Source organism: Pongo pygmaeus, chromosome 8 (genome assembly GCF_028885625.2).
Source record: "Pongo pygmaeus isolate AG05252 chromosome 8, NHGRI_mPonPyg2-v2.0_pri, whole genome shotgun sequence".
NCBI classification, from domain to species: Eukaryota; Metazoa; Chordata; class Mammalia; order Primates; family Hominidae; genus Pongo; species Pongo pygmaeus.
In genome coordinates this window covers 24173059-24195838 of record NC_072381.2, presented here as the reverse complement: position 1 = coordinate 24195838, position 22780 = coordinate 24173059, and the positions used below count along the sequence as shown (strand labels likewise).

Sequence of the window (22780 nt, the reverse complement as noted above, 5' to 3'; positions counted from 1 at the left end):
CAGCTCACCTACTTATCATTTTTCTGATGAGAACATTTTAAAATCTACTTTTTCAGTGATTTTCAAGTATACTACACACATTATCATTAATTATAGTCACCATGCTGTACAAGAAATCTCCAAAATTTATTTCTCCTGTCTAACTGAAACTTTGTACCTTTTAAGTGACATCTCCCTTCTCCTTCAACCCCTGCCCCTGGTAGCCACCATTCTACTTTCTGCTTCTATGAGTTCAATTTTTTTAGACTTCACATAATTGAGAGCATACGGTATTTGTCTTTCTGTGCCAGGTTTATTTCACTTGCCGTAATGCCCTCCCAGTTTATTCATGTTGTAACAAATGCCAAGATTTTCTTCTCTTTGAAGGCAGAATAGCGTTTATATACTATATATTCTTTAGCCATTCATCCATTGATGGACACTTAGCTTGATTTCATATCGTGGCTATGGTGAATAGTGCTGCAATAAACATGAGAGTGCAGTCAGAGAGATCTCTGACATATTGATTTCATTATCTTTGGATATATACCCAGTAATGGGATTGCTGGGTCATATAGCAGTTCGAAGTTTAGTTTTTTGAGGAATACCTATACTGTTTTCTAGACTGGCTATACTTACTATATGCTACTTGTTTTTTATTGTATTTATTTATTTATTTATTATTATACTTTAAGTTTTAGGGTACATGTGCACAATGTGCAGGTTTGTTACATATGTATATATGTGCCATGTTGGTGTGCTGCACCCATTAACTCGTCATTTAGCATTAGGTATATCTCCTAATAAAAGCTCTTTCAGTTCACAAATCCTCTCTTCAGCTAAGTCTAATCCGATGATTAATGCAGTTCCTACTTTCAGTTATTATTTCACTGTTTAATGTTATGTAACTCTACTATACTTGCTATATGCTTTTAACTCCTTGAGCATATTAGAGATCAAACTTACATATTCTAGGTCTGATAACTCCAATGTCTGAAATTCTCCACTTTGTGGTTTCTCTTGGCTTTTGCAAATGGGTTCTCACTTTTTTTCGCTTGGTGACTTTTTGTTTGGGAGCACATATTCCTTATAATTTTTTTTTAATATGAAGCTTGGGTTTAAGGTGCATTCTTCCAGAAAGAATTTGTATTTCTTCTGTAAAGCAGAAAGAAGCTGGGATACTACCAACTTGAGGCCACTTTATACTCAGATCTTACTTTTTGGGGGGCTACAAAAGTAACCTGGTAGGGTTGTGGTTGGAGATTTTGAAGGAATACATTTTCTTTTTTGTGCTCTCCCTAAACAGTGAGGCAAGCAATTATCTCCATGAACTCTGAATGAGATGTGCACTTGTCCTTACACTAATCTTTCTTGCTTTCAATGTATGTTGTTCCACATTGCTATGTGTTTAGGCTTTGTTTTTTATCCCCTGGGTGAGACCTTTGGAACTCGGGTCTGGGTCACAAGCAAAAGGTAAATTCCCCAGGGTAAGTGGCTGTGCTTCTGTGGAACTACATTTTCATATAATTTCTGGCCTTTGCAAGAGTTCTACTTTTACAACAATGCAGTTATACATATAAAATTAAATTTTTAAATTGTATCCAGCTTTTTAGGTATGTTGTATCAGGAGGTGTTTCACTTAAAGTTGAGTATACTGTGTTTAAATGGAAAATTATAGTGTGAATTTAAGCCAGTATGTTACTTTTTCAGGTTTATTTGCATTTAACATTGATTCTTAATTCTGAATAAAAATATTACATCTTAATTAAGGTTGGCATCTGTGTGGAACTAGAGGAAATACATTGGGGAAGGAATTTTTTATAGTCCCCTTACATTGAAGTGAAAGGCTCTCCACTTCATGCATCAAAAATATGATTTCTGGCTGGACATGGTGGCTCATGCCTGCAATCCCAGCACTTTGGGAAGCCAAGGCAGGAGGAGTGCTAGAGGTCAGGAGTTCCAGACCAGCCTGGGCAACATAGCAAGATCCTGTCTCTACAAAAAATGTAAAATGTTAAAGTTAGCCAGGTGTGGTGACACATGCCTATAGTCCCAGCTACTTGAGAGGAAGGGGAGGATCACTTGAACCCCTGAGTTCAAGGCTGTAGTGACCTATGCTGTGCCACTGCACTCCAGCCTGGGTGATAGAGTGAGACCTTGTTTCAAAACAGAAAACCCAAAAAAACACAAAAAACTAACTAACCAATGAAACAAAATATTCATGATTTCATTCAGTAAACATTCATTGTGACCTACCATGGGTAGGCCTATAATGCTACCAGCAATAGAAGATTCAAGCAAATAAAGTCATAGTTCTATATTGTATTAATCATTATATTTAGCATCTCTTCAGGGCTCACTGCACGTTTTTTTTAAATGCTTGCCAGTTTTAGTGCTTTATATATTTTATCATGTTCAATTCTTAAAATAAATGTATGAGGTAGGTACTTCAGTTACTATGCTTATTTTTACATGAGGAAACTGAGGCAGAAAGAGGTTAAATAACTAGGTAAGGTAAAAAGCAAGTAAGTAATGAACCCAAGATCCAAACGCTTGCAGTCTGACTCCAGAACACACGTCCTTAATTACTATAGTTACAATATTATACTGTACTACAATATACTACACCATATAATATTATTAAACATAAGAAGCTTAGCTTGAATTCTTTAAACATAATTTTAATAGTTGTGTTGACATCTTTGCTAAATCTAACATCCTGGCTGACTCTGTAAGTTAGTTTCATTGAACACGATTTTTTCTGAGTACAGGCTGCAGGGTAGATTTTCCTGTTTCTTTGTATACTTTGTATAAAAGGTGTTTGAATATAATCTCTGCCCAATCACTGGTTGATCACTAAGCTGAGAAAACACAGGGCTGACCCCTAGGAAGCCAGGCTGAAAATATAAATATAAGAATACAAGAACTGAGCAAAGAAATAAGTAGCTACACAAAGCAGAGGAGAACTGAATTCTTTAAACACGAAGATAACAGACATAATACATAGAAAGAAAGAATATAGAGACATATTTGATAAATGTTACTATAGCAGCCTAGAGGAGACCATCATCAGAAGGCCCAGTGAGATCACCAGGGAAGCTTCAGAGGAGACTTGGAACTTTAGCTGTGCTTAACACTAACCTCAACTATGCATGCTGAGATACATAAATTAAGGTGTCAAATGGTACCTTATTTTCCTCTTCCAGTAAATTGTTTAGCTCATTTAATGGCATGTTAAGAAATAAACTGAACATACTGGGAAGTTTAAACCTTTATTTGCTTTGAAGAATCAAGAAAGCATATCCTGTTTTTTTTTTTACCCCACGCAAACAGGAAGAGGGCACTTCCCAGTACACTTTGAAGTTACTTTGCGGCCTTAGGACTAGGTTCTGGTCTTAAAAATGGAAGTGGATTTTACTTTTCTATTTCTTTGTTTCTTTTTTTTTTTTGAGTCAGAGTCTCACTCTGAGGCCGAGGCTGGAGTGTAGTGGCACAACTCGGCTCACTGCTGCAACCTCTGCCTCCCAGGTTCAAACATTCTCCTGGCTCAGCCTCCTGAGTAGCTGGGACTACAGGCACCCACCACCATGCCTTGCTAAGTTTTGCATTTATAGTAGAGACGGGGTTTTATCATGTTGGCCAGGCTGGTCTCGAACTCCTGACCTCAGGTGATCCACCTGCCTTGGCCTCCCAAAGTGCTGGGATTACGGGTGTAAGCCACCATGCCTGGCCTTATGTTGCTATTTCTAGACCTGGCCATAAACCTCCCTAACAATCATTATAAAGTCTTTCTCTTCTACTAAGACTGAGGAGGCTGCAACATGGAAGAAACTATTTAAGATGGACCCCAAGAAGAGCCACCTGATTCTTATGGAAGGATCACATCAACAGTAAATCTTTATTGTTTAAGCTACCGATATTTTGAGGTTCCTTGTCATAGCAGTTCATTTTAATTACCAATGAGTGGAACAGATAGGCATGTAGACTAAGCAATCTCATTGTACAGCCCTTTATAGGAAATGATTTGGAGGAATCAGGAAAGCATTATTGTAGTCCTCAACATTTCCTTTTTGCCATTTACTTTGTTGGTTCTAACAGTTTCCAAGAGTGGCATGGTTGTAGCAATGACAGCCAACAGAAAATGATATTTTGTTTAGGACAATTCTGATAACTACATGCTTTTTAGGGCCAACATTTACTGTACCAAGAATATTATTATATTTTTGAATAATATTATTTTAGAATAATATTATATTTTTGATCAAAGATATTATATTAATTTTTGTTCCATGTGCTGTATTCTGTTTAATTCTCAAAACAATATGAAAGGGTATGACTATTACCCTTTAACAGCAATTCAATGTGGTTTTAACACTGCTTAGAAAAACTCTCAGCCCTCAAAATGATTTTCAAACTCCTAGAAAAATATAGTACATTTTTCATGTGTGAAGATATAACTTGGCCATATTTCATAAACACTAATTTTTTCCAAAGTTTTGAGACTCTTTTTTAAGATACTAAAAAATAGTGTTCCATCAGACTTGAGATTTCTAGTTGAAGCTCATGAGTTAGATGCTGTATTGATCTAATATATCATTAACTGGCAAAATGGTACAATTTATCATGTCCACATGGCATTATGGGAAATTCTGTCTACTGCTTTGGGTCCTTGTATGCACTTTCTCATTTTTTCACATAACAGACTAACGATAGAGGAGCTCTCATGTCAGTCTTTTGTTTCCAACAAGCAAATGCATGTAAACAAGCAATTATTTTTGAAGTAGTGTACTCTCTCCTACACTGTTTAAAGCAGTGATTTGTTTATTTCAAATTGTAAACTCTATTTTCTGCATGTAAAACAAATTACCTTATGCCTGACTATGAGAACACATAGTTTCTCCATGGTAGCTAGTAAAAACATCTTTCTTGCCAGAGCATATTAAATAGATTATTAAAGTCCATTAACTTCAGTGCATGCAAGTACCCTTTATTTAAAAACACATTTCTACAGATACTATTTATCCAAAATCAAAATAGCTTTTTCTGGGTAGCCAGGAGACAGAGTCATAACCTTACATGAAATAGGAAAAGCAAATAAACAGGCTCAATTTACATTAAAATGATGTCATTAAGCTCTGCAGAATACGTTGGTATCTCACCTACTGCCTGTCAAGAAAGTATAACAAATGACATTGTATACACATTAATTTTCCTGTTCCATACTTTGGTGGAAGGAGTAATGTTGAATATCCTCAGACAGTGACACATCCCACAATTAAGAGCACTGTCTAAGGTGCTGGCTCTTGGCGTCACTGTGAGCACACACATCTTTCCCTCTACTTTTGATTTCCTCTCTTCAGCTTCTTCCATATCTCTCCTTCCCTCCCCTCACGGCAGCACTCCCCATAGCGCATGGCCGTTTCCCTTCTCTCACCACAATCCAGAATCAGCTTCCCATTCTTTGACTCAGGTGTAAGATTTTATTTGGATTCTCATCCAGTCTATGTAACTCCTAACTTACCTGAAACCTGATGCTGAACATAGCAGGACATTTCTGAGTCACATTAAAGATAGTTGGAGACTGTGTCCGCACACAATAGAGCCACTCAAGTAACCAGATGGCACAGAGCTTTCAATCAAATGCAGTTGATTCTGTTATTCACACTAATTATGATCTATAACATAGACATGGACGTTGAATTAGCAAATACTGAATCATTGCTCCTAGAGGAAATACAGGGCTTGGTTCCTATAAGCCTTTGGCTTTTGTCCACTGATTAATGCATAACCTTGTTTTATGTGTGTTTCTGCTTAAAGACACCTTATGTAATATATAATTAATATACAGATGTATATTGAAATAACATAAATATTCAATATATATATTTTGATTTATTAACATTGAATCATGGCCAAAGACACTATAACTCATGCCCAAACAAAGCTTGTTTAACAAGTGTATTTTTTCTCTGTAAGGCACATCTCGGCCTTCTTGTGCTTAGATACGCTGGACGGTACTTCAGTATGTTGCTTAGGGGGGCCATTTTTAAACAGTGAAATCACCACTGAACATGCAAAAGGCATAAAAATGCAAAAAATATGGCACCATATAGATCGTGAAAGGGACACTTGTTTACAATGTACTTTGAGTGACTCAAATTTATTGTCACTCTGTGCTTATCCGCAAAACACCATGAGTACTGATTTGAAGATTATAAATACATTTTAGTGAGTATTAGAATTTGCAGATACAGAATCCACATGTAATGAGGACCAACTGTCTTTAAATCATAAAAATGTTATGAGTTAGGATGTGATTTATGATCCCCCCCAAAATAGTTCTATTTATAAAAAGGTGTATTTTCTACCAACAGAAGCATGAGATCAGTAATAGCTTAATCTAATCAAAGTTTGCATTTTTTGTTAAAGCTGTTTTAAGAAACAACTTTGACTTCTCTTGTCTCTACAGGGTACTTCTAAGTTATAGTTCACTATAATAGGCATTATATTCCAGCTTCCTCTGAAAGTTCTGCCTTGTAAAAAAGTCCCCAGTCTCCAGGGTTCCAGCAACTAAATACAGACTTCAGTATTGTGTTTAGGGGAAATCCCTCATTCAAAGGCACAAGGGAGAATTTTACCCACTAGCCTTGAAGGAAGAGACTACTATCTTATAATCAGACACCCTGGTTTTCTGTGACTGGGGAATTCCTTTCCTACTGCCTCTCTTTATCCTGCTTAGTCGTTCTATGCAAAATGACACTCACTGAGCTTTTGCTTCTTGGCTCAGTTTTAGCAGGATCAAGGAAGCCCCAGGCTGTGGCTAGTGAGGATGGGCTTAGAGGTCTTAGAGAGTTGTAAGAATAACCTGGGCTTCAAATTGTGAGGTTTGACGTGGAGCCAAGATCCTAGGTTTACCTGGCTTGGTTTTCTCTTTAGGATTTATACTGTGACCCATTTCAATGGAGTTTAGAACCACCATTTTGGAGTCCTTTGAGATGCTGAATCCTGAAATATTCTCAGAAAGTCAACATAATCCTTTTCATAAAGGCTCACAGCAGAACTGCAACCAGCACCACCTGTCTACAGATATACCTTAGGTCTGCTTTAGATTGTAAAATGGAAATAAGCTTTCAAAGTGTTTTTCAAGTTGCCTTTGGGTTCTGTTAAATGTAGAAATGTTTCTTTCTTTCCTTTTATTTTTCCTTGGTCAAATGAAATGTCACTGTCATTTCAGTCTGAACATGAAATAATGTCATTGGATATTGGGGAAGGAAAATCCACATGAAACATCTTCACAGATGTTATGGGAGAAATGCCGGTTTAGAAAAAGCCTTTGTTCTGTGGCAGAGGCTGCCATGGTTGTTCCATCACATCAATTTTTACTTACACCATTTAATAAATAAAAACATGCTGACTGTCAACCCACAAGAACAACCCAACACCAATTACTGAAGAACAGAACTGCTTCAGTGAGAGGTGAAGAAGGGCAAAGCATCATGAAATGAGTTTTAAATTTCTTAAGTTGAGTGCTAAGTTGAGAGTTCCATCTTCCCTGTAATTGATTTCTTTTGCTTCAAGAGAAACTCACAACTTGTTTGAATCTGGTTTTTGCAATGTTAACATGGAGGCACTAGTACTTGCCAGTAATCTGCTGCTTTAGGATGTTAGGAGACTCTTTCTCTGCTTTTTTTTTAAAAGACAGTTTTATTTATTTAATTTTAAGGCAAGATCTCACTCTGTCACCCAGGCTGGAGTGCAGCGGCATGATCACAGCTCACTGCAACCTCAAACTCCTAGGCCCAAGTGATCCTCCCACCTCAGCCTCCTGAGTAGCTGGGACTACAGGTAGGCATCACAACGTCTGGTAAATTTTTAAATTTTTTTTGTAAAGATGGGGTCTTGCTATGTTGTCCAGGTAGGTCTCAAACTCCTGGCCTCAAGAGATCCTCCTGCCTCAGCCTCCCAAAATGTTGGGATTATAGGTGTGAGCCACTGCACCAGGCTGAAGACAATTTCTTAGATGGAAATACCTATCCAATGTTCTGGAGGTTCCATAGGTAATGCTACTCATGAAATACTACACTCACAGGCTCTGGTATTCTTCTCTACCTGGCTCACTAGCTATGTGACCTTAGCCAAGTGCCTTAGTCTGCTAAAAGTCATGTCTCAACTGCAGACTGAAGTTTATTACCAATCATATTGGAGTGTTGTGAGGTCTTAAGGAGAGATTGGAGTTATAGCTGTTGGATGTCTTGGCTTCAAAAAGTAGTTGCTGTAGATTTATTATTTCTGCATCCTAATCCCATCTTTTGGTCATTCTGCACTTCCTTTGCTTCCCTTCCATGACCAGCTGGAACCCCCATCCCAGAGAGGGAGTATTTGGGGTGACAGATGCCTTGCTTCCTGTCCAGGGCCAGGAAAGTCTTCAGGCCCTGGAAAGGAAAAGAAGTTAGCAGAATGCAAGTGTATTTATTCTAACTCCACTGGTTTTAAAGTTTCCTTTTTTTTTTTTTTTTTCCAGCAAATGTGTTTTCTTCCTCTCATGGAACCGAGAACATATGTGATCCCTGGCAGATGATTTTTGCAACTCTTAAAGTCAGGATTGGAGAAGGCTGACTCACAATTTCTTACACTGCACGTGTGAAATTTTTCAAGAAAACTTGAAGGGGGGGAAGATCTACAGTATTTTGGATGATGTTTTCAATTGCTATGAAATTGGTAAAAAAAAAAAAAAAGGATCGATCAGTTATTTGCTTCTATTTCTGACTTTTAAAAAACTTTTTATTTTAAAACAGCAGGAAGAGATGGGTTGAACAAAAGGTAGTATCACTGAGAAGAACAGAAAGAAAGTAACATTTATAGAGCATTGTAGTCTTCCAATCATCTTAATCATTTGATCTTGTGGCATTTCTGTGATGCAGTTTTTATCTGTGACAAGAACAAAAGATCTCAGGGATACAGAGCCATTGAAACTTTACTGACTGTAATCATTGACTTTTTTTTTGCATTTTACCCTGTCATTTTTTTAAAAAAGTTCATACAGTTCAGGTTTTCTGAAACTTAAAGTAAGCCAAAGGACGGGAAGCTAGAACATGATTCCTGTTAAAATAATACATTTGAGAAAATGTTTCTTTAGCTATCACTGTAATTGATCAAGTATGCAACAGACATTCTTTTATAAGATATCCAACCCCTAACTTCCAAAATGCCAGATCAAAAGTCTTATCTATGCAATGTTTTATGAGTAATTAATTCTGACTGCCTATGGACAACCACAAGGACAGAGCCCCTATACAGATATGCACATTCAGCTCAGACAGAGTAAGTCTTAATCACAGAGTAGGTCTTTGAGAGTGAAGCTCCCAAGCTCAGAAAGCAAAAGAGTTCCAACAACTCCTGCAACAGAGACTAGAAAAAGTGTCAAGAGCCAGAAATATTAACTACAGGCTAAGAGGTAGTCATTTCCACTTCCTTCCAGAACTCGGTTCAAATCCTGGACTTACCACTTAGTGACTGTGTGACCTTGAGCTAAGTATTTCAATTTTGCAGGGTCCTATTTCCCTGTGTGTAAGTGGGAATACCAACAGGTCATCCCCATGCATGGTTGCGAGATGAAAAGATATCACATACACTGCACAGCATGTGGCATGCAGCAGACATCAAATAAATAGTAGCTATTGTTTTGTAGCATTGTGATTATCCATAATCCTGAGTTTGCAACATCATTAGTGCTATCATTTGAAACACATTTATTCTTTATATTCTAGCAAACTAATCAAAGCCTGTTTTTCAAATACATTATCTAGTTTGGGCTTTAAAAAAAAAAAATCCCTGTCGATGTTCTGCTCTGCTTATCAAAGGCTCTCTCTAATGCTTACCCAAGGGTAAGTAAATTACACAGGATTCTGTTCTGCCTTCTATTATTCTTCTCCAACCACATTCCATGTTGTAATGGGCCAATTCCTTTACTTCCTCTTTCCTCCTACCACATTCTATACCTGAAAAAGATGCCAGTTAAGTTTTAGCCCTCCTTTAAAAGTGAATTTCCATCTTTATTTTATTCTTTAAAATTATTTAAAGTGGTTGCAAGTTCTTTTAGTGCCCTCCAATCCCAATTCAGGCAACAAAACAGTCACAAGAGAGAATGATTAGTGCTTTTGCCAGGGTCTCCTCCCACGGATGACTTTGTAATGAACTATGCATCCATAAAAGGTTGACTCTTTGATCTCTTGCTGCTTGTACAACACTAAAGTGCAAAGCATTCCAGGGCAAACCACACAAAGAGAGAGGAACACAGGTTATTTATGGTAGTCCGCTGACTCTAAGTTTAGCCTAGCTCTTTAAAGATTCAAATACACACATCATATTGACTGCCAGGTCTGCTCCCTCGTGTTACGGCAGCATCTAATGGGGCGGTAGCGTAGGAATGTCTGATCCCTGGCTTCTCCCTGGGGTGAGAAAGGTAGCTGATTTGGCAAAGACAGTCACAACAGTATTTATAGAGACAGCAGAAAATAGAATCCATATGCTTACAAAGGGAAGTCAGGGTAAATCACCGGGAGCTGGGAGGACTCCTGAACTCCCTTTCTGAAGCCTGCTTGGCTTCTGGCACAGACTAAACAGGACCTACCTACCAGCTTTCTAGTTGCACAAAATCCAGCACCCACATGCCCTCCTTCATCTGATGGTTTTCTACCAACAATGTCACTTTACAGAAGGAGGGGATACAGCCTCTTTGGTGGCTTGAATTCAGAAGCTATTTTGCAAACTTTCTACCGTCACTCAGGGAACTTTTGCCATCACTAAGCGAACTTCTTGTGTCAGAGCTGGTGCAAACATTCTGACACTGAGGAAGCTAAGTTTAATGCTTCCTGACAATGACTCTCTGACCATGATGTCGAAGGCCCTTCTAGCCCTCTGTGATGTGGCTGAGTGCTGATTTATACAGCTCACTAAACCAAACACCAAGTTGAATGAAGACGGTATTGAGACAAGATAAATCATGTATCTATCTACCTATCTATCTATCTATCTATCTATCTATCTAATTTCCTACCTTCCTTTGGATTAAATATCAAAATTTTACATCTTGCAGTCCGAATGTTGAAGGCTGTATGAAAACTTGGTGTTTGGTCACTAAACCAAACACCAAGTTGAATGAAGACGGTATTGAGACAAGATAAATCATGTATCTATCTACCTATCTATCTATCTATCTATCTATCTATCTAATTTCCTACCTTCCTTTGGATTAAATATCAAAATTTTACATCTTGCAGTCCGAATGTTGAAGGCTGTATGAAAACTTTGTAATGGGAGAAAATGAAAAATGTTAATAGTTTTTATTAGCATAAAATATTGAACTGGTGGATTTATGAACAGAATTTAGGCTGAATGAATATGCTAAAGTTGGGGATTAATTGGTCATCTCACCATTCCAGACACTCAAGGCCACTCATGTAGGCTGATTTGGGGAAAGCAAAGGGATCTCAATGAAACTGGAAAATTAATTTTGCTCTTTTATGGGATCCTGACTTTGATCAAGATCATATAATTGGACAGACCCAAAAATGACTCTTATTTCTGATTCATTCTATTCCCTCCATAGACACAGGCAGTCATCAGGTATCTACACCGTTCCCTCTATCCTTTGCCAAAAAGTTCATGTTCTCTGAGCATTTTTGTATTCTTTAGTCATTATCATGGCTTTGAGCCAGAGTCTGAACACAAAGACAGGCATATAAATGGATCTAATACATGGTCTGAAAAATAACACATACGTGCTAACCCTGTCCGCAACACCAAAGGAAGAATAACTAAAAAATAAAGCAGCTGCATATCAGAACAAATACCTGTGGGAAGACCGCAGGGTTCAATCTGGACATTTTGTTCCACTGAGCTCAGAGAGGGAATGAACAAAAGCCAAGTTTTATAGATAGGCCTTTAGCTCATAATTCATTCACTGTCAAGATGATGGATGCTCATTTTATGATTTAATAAAAAGATAGACCTTACCTAAAAAGAAAATAAGCAGAAGGAGGAAGACTCCATGGAGAAGTAATGCAGTCTTTCAGGGACGATTCCCAGGGGCTCTGGGCTCTAGTTCCACTCCGTCTCCAGGACACAGTGCAATCGGCCACAAATTTAGGACCCCAGGATATCCATCTGTAAAATACAAGTCATAATGGAATTGTTCCCACTGCAGAACTGCTAACTGAGTAATTAAAACTCAAGTGGATAAAAAAAAAAAACCCGCAGAAAAAAATGAAGAATAAAATACCTCTATGATATACAGCCTGGCTCAGGATGCTTTGTAATTACACACAGGGCTTTATAGTTATCCAAAGTTAGAGTTCAAGTTAACTTCAGTTTTCCAGTATTTTCCCCAAAACATTAGTTGGACACTATAAAGGAAAGTAAACACATTCAACTAAGTCAACCATGAAAATAAGAGTTGGCTTAGGTAGTTGGGGGCGGAAGGAAATGAAGAGAGGCCAATTGAGAATCATAGGGGCTGAATGAAAAGCTGAACCATTGCAGACTCGCATCTCTAATCCCTTTGTTAGGGATAATGTGCAGCTGCAGTGGCTATGTCGCTCCAAGAGCCTGCTGCACAGAGATGCCTGGTTCCCTCAGCCATGCCAAACAAGACATGGTCATGGTTACGGTCATGGAAGTAAGGACAGGTAGGAGAGGCTGCTCCAAGAGCCTGCTGCACAGAGATGCCTGGTTCCCTCAGCCATGCCAAACAAGACATGGTCATGGTTACGGTCATGGAAGTAAGGACAGGTAGGAGAGGCTGGAACACGGGTGAACATGAATTGCCCAACATAAAGGTTTCTGTCTAAAAGGAATTTTGAAGCCTAAAGATTTCAAAATTATGGACGAGGCTGAGAGGCACCTCTTCTGTGGAGGAGGGTTTTGGGATTGTTGAGGAGACCCGGAAGAATGAACTTGACATTGCAACCTTCCCCTGCACTTGGTAGATTTCTATGCTGTGGGAAACTATAGTGATTTACTTGATGCCAGAAAACTGGGGCTCACAGAATAAGACAACTGGTTAAAACAATATTTTTCCCAATAGAAATTTGTTTCTATAAACTCTTCTTAGGATCCTGAGAAACATATTTTAAGGAGAAGGAAAATGATGGATAAAAGTATGGAAAAAGTTAATTTAACACACTTATAATATGTCATAAACACATTATTGAGTTTTGACCATCATTTAGCAGCCAGGATATTAAAATGTGAACTATGCCCCAATTAAAACATATCGCAAACATTTTGTTGAGTTTTCACCCTGAAATACTCATGCTATTATACTTTTAAAATATTGGCTATGACCATACAATTTAAATTATTTCTTGTGCTGAGTTCAATTAGTTATGAATATTACCATACTTAAAGTTTTATTTTCAAGCGATTTTGGGCATCAAAGTGGTCCAATGAAACCGTATAACCCAGGACAGATGAGTGGCCTTGATGTCAGGTGAAGTCTAGGTTACTGGGGAAACCATTTGATTTCTGGGCTGTTTCTTTACTAACAAAATGAAGCTATAAATTCTTGATGAGTAGAGGATAGTATCCAACCTCTGCTAATCTATATTCGAGGTTCTAGTGTTGATTCTGTGACCACTTCATCATAAAACTTTGCACACATTCTTACCTACTCTGAGTTCTTGTTTTGTCTAATACTTAGCACAACATTTTCTCCATTCACCACACTAAGTTCCACTGGCCATTGAATGACATCAAAACTGTGAAATATTGAAAATTGAATATCACTACAATGTGCTAACTACCTGGCACTCTAACAAGGCACCATACTAAATCCATTGTTATCACTTTTAATAATAACAATTCTCTAGAAAGGTAGAAGTGATCTCACACATTACTATAAAGGAAAGTGAGTTTCCAGATTTAAAATGATTTTCCTGGTGAGTAGTAGACTCAGGATTTGAACCCAGGTCAGTGTGACTTCAAAGTCTGGGATCATTCCACTTACATAAACCAGTGCCCAATGGCATAAACATAGCTGTTTGATTGCTTCAAATTATTATTAGAATAACGGTAAAAGTAATCAATTGCCTGACTGTCTCTGTAGTGAAATCCTCTAAGGTCAAATCTGGTGAATTTGGACTAATTAGGGGAGGTAATTGAAAAATGTATATAAATAATATAGACAATAACTAGCTTACATTGAGTGCCAAGCATTGTTCCCCATACATTATCTCATGTTATCCTCAGGACAGTCCTACCAGCTAGGCATTGTTAGCCCAATCTTGCAAATGAATAAGCCAACGCTTTTAAAGGTTAGATACATTGTCCAAAATCACGCTGTTAAGTGGCAGAAGCCTGATACCAAAACCCAGTCAGCCTAACTCCGTAGCCCATTCTCTCCATGGCTACTCTCTTTCTGTGCGTGTAATAGTTTGCAATTCTACGTGAATAAGTTTACTGTTTGGGACAGAAAGTTCCAAGCTGCTCCCACCATCCATGTCTTTTCCTTGAGTCCTGTTGTCCAACCTTCCCACTTTGGTCCTCCAGGACACCAAACAAGGCTTCTGGTCACCCCTGGTTCTGCAGCTCACAGCCCTTCCTTCCCACTAGATTGGCCCAATTCTATCCCTGTTCCAAACATTTGTATTCATCTTTTCTGCTCTTCTTCATCCAAATCTTTGCCTCAATGGCTACAGTTTTGCTCTCTTCTTTCCCCTTTCTGCATGTGAGAGAGAAGAAGAAAAGAGCACTCTGAGAAAGTTATATATGAGAAGGCAGACAATTTGTGCATGTACAGTGTGGGCACTGCAACATGACATGAAAATACATCTTGAGTTATTTGCTGGTCACTGGATCTTGTTGAGAAATAATTAGGAATAACAATCCATTGCTTGGATCTCTTCATAGTAAGCAAAATTCTCTAGAATCTAATCTGGAGAATTCAGACTAATTGGGGGAGTAATTGAAAAGCGTATTAGAATATAGTTCCAAATATAGTTTTATTATTTTTACACAAATAGAGTAATTCCAGTTATACTACTAAAAATGGCCAAGTGGAAGTTCTTAGTGAATTTTATTATAATGAATGAATAAAAACATTTGCAATCAGTCTGTGGTTGTTAAAAAAAAAAAAAAAAAGATGAGTATATCAAGACCACTTGGCTTAACCTGAAAAATCTTGTCTTTGAATAAAATAAAAAGCTCTCAGCCGGGCGCTGTGGTTCATGCCTGTAATCCCAGCACTTGGGAGGCTGAGGTGGGTGGATCATGAGGTCAGGATTTTGAGACCAGCCCGACCAACATAGTGAAACCCCGTCTCTATTAAAATACAAAAATTAGCTGGGTGTGGTGGTGTGTGCCTGTAATCCCAGCTACTCAGGAGGCTGAGGCAGGAGAATCGCTTGAACCTGGGAGGCTGAGTTTGCAGTGAGCTGAGATCGTGCCACTGCACTCTAGCCTGGGAAATAGAGTGAGACTCCAACTCAAAAAATAAATAAATTAAATTAAATTAAAAAATAAAAAGGCCTCTGAAATATTTTGGATGTTGCTACCCAGTTTGTAAGATTTTGGAAGACAGGGTTTATTTAGTAAATATGAACTTCAAATCAGTTGAACTCCAAATTATTTAAAAATTCAAAGACTCTGGAAACAAGAGGAATATGAAACCCACTGAGTCTGAATGAACACAATTTTCCTGTTTGACTACTGCAAATTACTACAGTAGCAGAATTATAGAAAATGCTCTGTGATTCAAAGTGACACATTAAGGGAGTTATCCTGTGACAGCACAGTATTTGTGAGAAAAGCAATTGTGAAACCCACCCCTTTTTGCAACAGACTTTCTTCCACTGGTGCCCTGGCAACCAGTCAGATTTTCTCATTTGAGAAATTCAACCTGGCTGCATACAATAGATAGAAATGCAAGAAAGTAAGGTACATCTTCATCAAATGTGAAACAGTTGATGATATTCAGAGTTAAAGAAATACTATTTGAAGGACATGAATAGACAATTCTCAAAAGAAGATAGACAAATGGCCAAAAAAGACATAGAAAAAAGCTCAACATCACTAATTATCAGCGAAATGCAAATTAAAACCACAATGAGATATCACCTTACTCCTGCAAGAATGGCTAGGCTATAATTAAAAAATTAAAAAATAATAGATGTTGGCGTGGATGTGGTAAAAAGGGAACACTTTTATCCTGCTAGTGGGAAGGTAAACTAATGCAACTACTATGGAAAACAGTGTGTAGATTCCCTAAAGAACTAAAAGTAGATCTACCAATCAATCCAGCAATCCTACTACTAGGTATCTACCCAAAATGAAAAAAAACAAAAAACAAAAAAACACTTGCATGCACATGTTTATAGCAGCACAATTCATAACTGCAGAGATGTGGAACCACCAGAAGTGCCCATCAATTAGTGAGTGGATTAAGAAAATATGGAATGTATACACCATGGAATACTAATCAGCCATAAATAAGAACAAAATAATGGCATTTGCAGCAATCTGGATGGAGTTGGAGACCATTATTCCAAGTGAAGTAACTCAGGAATGGAAAATCAAATAGCATATGCTCTCACTTACAACTTGGGAGCTAAACAATGAGGATGCGAAGGCATAAGAATGATACAATGAACTTTGGGGACTCAAGGGGAAGGGTGTGAGGGGGGTGAGGGATGAAAGACTACACATTGGGTACAGTGTTCACTGCTTGAGTGACAGGTGCACCAAATCTCAAAAATCACCACTAACAAACTTATCCATGGAACCAAAAACCATCTGTACCCCCAAAACTACCAAAAAAAAATTTAAAAAATACTGTTTGAAGGGTATAAAAGAGAGGGGTTTGGGTTAATTTTGTCCTTATTAAATAATGCATTTAATTACTAGTTATTGCTGGTTTAATGTGAAGCAAAGGTAACATCTGAAGTTGGATGGAGCAGAGGTCCCTGCCAGAGACTCTGGTGGGCCCACTGTGCCTCTGAGGAGGCCTGGAGCAGCAGGAGCAATTTCTGTAAAGAGGGAGAGAGGCAAGGTCTCTGGATTGTTGTAAAAGTACCTCCGTGGTTAGAGGTGGGGGCAATCTGAGTAAAGTGTGTGACCTGAGACTTGGAGCTGACCCAGGCCCAGCCCTGGACAACCTATGCCTGAGCCCTGTGGAGAGAGAAGACTAAAAATGAATTGGAAAGAACCACAAGTGACTGTGGCCCTGACTAGAAGTTGCTAGTTACCAGCTGGAAGGAGAATTAGGCGGTAAGAGCATTGAGGGCAATCGCCACATATCTGCTCATCTCCCCTCGTTCCGTGGCTCTTCACCTTCCTGAGAATAACGTCCACGGCCCCGAGAGCCCCGTGAGATTGTTCACCACAGTCGGCATCAGCTGCTTGCCTCTTGGTTTCTTTTCCCAGCCTCACGTACTATCACAGCCCCATAGGGATCCAATGCCCAACTCATGGCTGAACTACGGGCAGTTGCTTATTCAACTATGTTCTCTCATGACCCCAGCTTTGTTGTGTGTGACACCCTCTGTCTGGAATATCTAGTATCTGCCTGAAAAATCACCTACACAGCCTGCAAGACACCAGAGCAGCACTCTTTCTTCTGTGAAAACCATAGCAAACTCTTCCTTGCTAAAGTATGGCATAAAGTAGTGGCTAAGAGTGTGCCCTCCGGATGAGAGGGTCAGGGTTTGAGTTTAGACATTCCCCTCGCTCAGGCAAACTTCTGTTTCTTACAATCAAGGACTTTCTCTGGTGCAAACACAGCCTCCATACTATTCTTTTGAATCTTCCTATTCAAATCACCACTTTCTATATCAATTAACCTCTCAAAGACTCCGTTTCCTCATCTATAAAATGGAAATGATAACGATGGTAATAAAAATACACACATGCCATTTAGTTGTCTTAATAAAATAAATATCTGTGAACCATATAGTAACCTCCCTGGTATACAGTAAAGGCTCAATAAATGCTAAGAATATTTTCATGTATCTCTTGTTATAGCCTATCTTATGTCACTTAAATACTTGTTTACTTTCTATCTTATCTACTAGAATCTGAACTCTTTGGAGGAGGACCTGTGCCTTACTCATTTTGTGTTTCTCACACCAGAAATAATATTTGTCGCATAGTTCAGTTTGATCATTCATGTAATAAGAACTCACCGAATGGCTGCTCTGTGACAGACATTTGCATATGAAGCATGGCAGATGTATGAATGAATGGGGTCAGGAAAATAGTACATAAGTAACTCCAATTATTACATAAAGACAGTGATTATATTATGTAAGATGAGCCATATTAGTTAAATTATAAGTAGAGCAACATTTCAATTAAAATATACTCACATTGGCAATTAAAGCAGCTGTGTGTGTGTGTGTGTGTGTGTGTGTGTGTGTGTGTTTGTGTGTGTTTACTTTGCAGTCTGGCCCCATTCTATAATATCTTTATTGTTAAGGTTTTAATTCAACAAGATCAAACCTCAATGTACTAAAGAACTCCAAGAGATTATCTGGTCTTCATTCAAAAGTTCAGGCATCAGAGGCCACACATTTTCCGCCAGATAACCAATTTCCAGAATGCTGTTTCTCTTTCCTGCTTCTCACTTGCCCTCAGTACCCATTTGAACACACAGGAGGCCCATGGAGGGCGAGCAGTGCTCGACCTGGGGTGAAGCCCCAATTTGTAGACAAGGCATGGCATCCAACAGCCAGAGGAAGCTGTGTACTTGAATAAATCTGACAGTGTATTCTCATGCTCATCAATCTTTCCACCGTGTTTGGTACAGTTGAAAAGCCAGTTGGATTTCCATGACTGTTCAAATCACCACTTGTGCCCCCGGATACTGCATGGCACAGAAATGATATCAGACCTACAAGATACACGTTGTGTTCCTCAATGCCCGATGTTAACTGCATTAGTCTGTTCTCATACTGCTATAAGGACATACGCGAGACTGGGTAATTTATAAAGGAAAGAGGTTTAATTGACTCACAGTCCCACAGGGCTGGAGAAGCCTCAGGAGACTTAAAATTACGGCGGAAGGGGAAGCAAACCCGTCCTTCTTCACGTGGTGGCAGCAAGAAGTGCCGAGCCAAACGGGGAAAATCCCGTTACAAAAACATCAGATCTTGTGATAAATCACTCACTATTACTAGAACAGCATGAGGGTAACTGCCCCCCATGATTCAATTACCTCCCACTGCTCCCTCCTATGACACGTGGGGATTATGAGAACTATAATTCAAGATGAGATTTGGGTGGGGACACAACCAAACCATATCACTAGTTATATAAAGGTATACTTTTACCGAGTTGGATTTTAAAAGTATACAATGCTAGCAATTATGATAATATATGAACCATGCTTCCAACACTTTTATGTGGTTTACAGTAATCTTTTTTTGTTTGTTTGTTTGTTAGATACGGTCTTACTCTATCACCCAGGCTGGACTGCAGTGGTGCAATCACAGCTCACTGCAAGCTCAAACTCCTGGGCTCAAATGATCCTCCCACTCAGCTTCCTGAGTAGCTGGGACTACAGGCTTGTGCCAACATGCCCAGTTATTATTATTTTTTAAATTTGTAGTAGAGACAGGGCCTTGCTATGTTGTCTAGTCTGGTCTCAAATTCCTGGGCTCAAGCGATCCTCTCGCCTTGGCCTCCCAAAGAGCTGGAATTACTTGGGAGGGATCACTACAGTAATCTTATAAATCAATGAAATTTTTATTAGTCAGAGTATTCTAATACATTTCCCCCTCCATACTGAATATTGTGGGGAGAGTCCACCATTCAAAACTTCTTTGCATTATTGGGAAATTCTCTGCCATGTCAGTGAATCTACCCCCTTATCCCCTAATCTAAGTGGAAAGGGTAAGACCCTTCTCAGACGTTTCCCTCCCCCTTCCCCGACATTTCCCTCCCCCTTCCCCATCTCTGCACCATCCGTGGCCACCAGTGTCCAGGTAGGTGATGTGGGCTCTACTCTAAACCCTGAGGGAAGGACTCAAGATGATGAGAAGGGTAGAAGTAGCAGTGGCAGCAGTGTGGGAGTGGCTTGTGGCAAGAGATGGCAGTGGTGGTGCCCTGGCCACATTGCTCCTGCTCCTTAATTGTCAGTGCCTACTTGGTGCTGCCAGGGTCCAACACTGCCTCCAGCTACTCAAGAGTCAGTGAGTTCTCCATCTCTTATCCTAAGTCCTGATTCTTGCAATGAGGCACCTTCTCTGGGGCAAACACATAGGTTTCACCCTGTTCTTTTGAATCTTCCTAATTCAAACCAACCAACAGACTAAACAAAGCAACCAACACCAAATATACATACGACCATGCAACCTGCTTTATTTGTATTCTGATTTTAAAAGGCAATGCAGTTGTTTTCTTATAAATTGTGTAACAGTGCCCAGAAGAAAAGCAGAAAAAAAACTATATATGGCTATTTTTAGTGATAGTTATTTTCAGAAATATTAATATAAAGCTATCCCAATGATAGAGATCTGGTCTGCATATTTGAATATGTATCTAAATATACCATCTGTTGTGCTGTAACTTTTACAATGCCTTCTTTCTCTCTTGAAATATTTCTAAATAAAGAACCATAGTCAGACATTAAATCTGGAGAGTACACTCAGCTTTGAATTGCTTTTAAATCAGTAACCATGCTCAATGCATATCATGCTTGTGTTTTTGCTCACAGAATCAAAGTATTTTCAATGCAATGCAAAGGCCCTCTGCTTATGAGAATTCTCTTTTGAGCCAGAGAATCAGTAAGACCTTTTGCAAGTGCCCAGTTTCCCCAACTAATTCTCCCCTGTTGTTCAGAATGAAATTCAGAATATAGTGTCATGGAAATTGAACTGGCCTTTTTAACTGTATCAAACATGGTGGAAAGATTGGTGAGCATGAGAAAACACCAAAAGATTTATCCAAGTACACAGTGTCCTCTGGCTTTTGGCCCTTGTGCCTTGTCTGCAAATTGGGGAATCACCCCGGGTCGGGCCCTGCTCGCTCTCCATTGGCCTCCCATGTATTCAAATTAGCATTGAGAGCAAGGGAGACGCAGGAACGAGAAACAGGGTCCTGGAAATTTGTTCTCTGGGGGGAAGTGCATGGCCATTGATGCCTGAAGATTTGGATGCAGACCAGACAATCTCTTGGGGTTCTTTTCTGCATTGAGGTTTGATTTTTATTGAGTTAAAATCTTAACAATAAAGATATTTCAGGATGGGGCCAGACTGCAAAGTACATAAAAGTCAGGAAAGAGATCACAAAGAAATAAAGGCACTAGGTAAAGGATATTTGTTTGAAGACTTTGCTAAGGTTAAGTCTTTTTTTTTTCTTTTTCTTCTTTTTAAAAATATAAATGAATTTACTAATGTTTGAAAGCAAAGCAGAAAGAGCCAAACAGAGGGTAAAATTGAAAATAGTTGAGAGGACGTTCCTGGGGTGTTGGTATAAACGGCATCCAGAGAACAGGCAGATAGATTAGTTTTGGGGGAAAAAAAAAAAAAAAAAGGAAGCCCCCTTCTCCATACCTCCTGGCTTCAGGGAGCCATGAACAAAACCAGTCAATGTCACCTGGAGAAGTCACTCCAGGTATGGGCATGGCTGTGCCCTTCCTCCAACCTCCACCATTCCCTACACCTCCCATATAACTGAATTGGCACTGAGAGGGAGAAACAAGTAAGAAAGGGAAACGGGGCCCCAGAGACAGGTTCTCTGAAAGAATATACAGGGCCCTGATGCCTGAAGGCTTTAATTCCCTCCATGGATAGAAGGCCACCAAAATGCTGCCAGACAGTGAAAGGCCCAGGTCTGTTACATCTCTCTGTTTAGAATTAGATGTAAAGTATATGTTTGAATTCCAAGGAATAAAATGACTTGTCATGGTAGAGAAGGTTTCACATAGAAAATATTATCCCGAAAACTTCCAGCTTGAGCTTCTTCTGTAGCTACCTACCACAAATTATTTTTGTAATAAAAATAAGCTCCCAGAACAAACTAATTACATGGGAGAACAACTTACATTTCGCTGCAGTTTCCACAATATATATTTTTCCTATCAAATATGAGTTAGCCAAAGTAATTAGGAAAAATGATTAGCGAAGCTCTTTATTGAATATGGACCCAAGCAATTAAGAAAAAAAAGCATTTCTTTTCATAGTGGCCTTAAACTCTATTTTCCTTTAAGAAGTCATCAATTTTCCCTTCAATGATACTTTCTGGGGGGACATGTGATAATGTGGGAGAATGTAACCCTTCTCCTGAAAATAATACTAAGTTCTTTTATCTTTCTTTCATGGTAGAACTTTCTTCAAGTTGGTAGGAATCATGAAATGTGGCTGCTTCTTCCTTAAGGAACACTAAAAGCACAAACTGTTGAAATCCCAGTACAAATCATTCATAGAAGAGACTTGGGAATCACCTTGGAAACAGGTTAGACCATGAAGCTGTGCTGTTTTTCAATTCTCAAGTCATCCTGGGCTTCTAAGAAGTAACAGTGAATTTTGAAGGCATTTGTATCTCCTCTTTATGCCTTTACATTTTAAAATACTGGGATGCTCAGAAGTAGATAAGAATAAAAACCATGTGACTGAAATCACATTTTCCCCTGTGAGCTAGTTAAGTATTGTTGGAAATTCCACAATACAAGGGTAAACTAGCATCTCTCTTCATTCTTTTGAACTGTGGGAATTCAGGCTTATAGAAAAATCTACTAAAAACAATAAAGATCAAAGTTAAAGCTCATTTTTACAAAAGCCTTTTAAAATATATTAAAATTTTATAATTT

At 38.8% G+C, this 22780-nt stretch overlaps 1 protein-coding gene across 1 annotated transcript in view; it reads right to left on the bottom strand.

Moving 5' to 3' along the window:
- The window catches only part of KIAA1217 (KIAA1217 ortholog), an 850426-nt gene that overhangs the window by 532580 nt on the left and 295066 nt on the right, over positions 1-22780 (bottom strand). The window contains exon 3 of the mRNA XM_054436086.2: positions 11995-12144. The gene's annotated coding sequence lies outside the window, so the exon portion shown is untranslated. The remainder of the gene's footprint in view (positions 1-11994; positions 12145-22780) is intronic.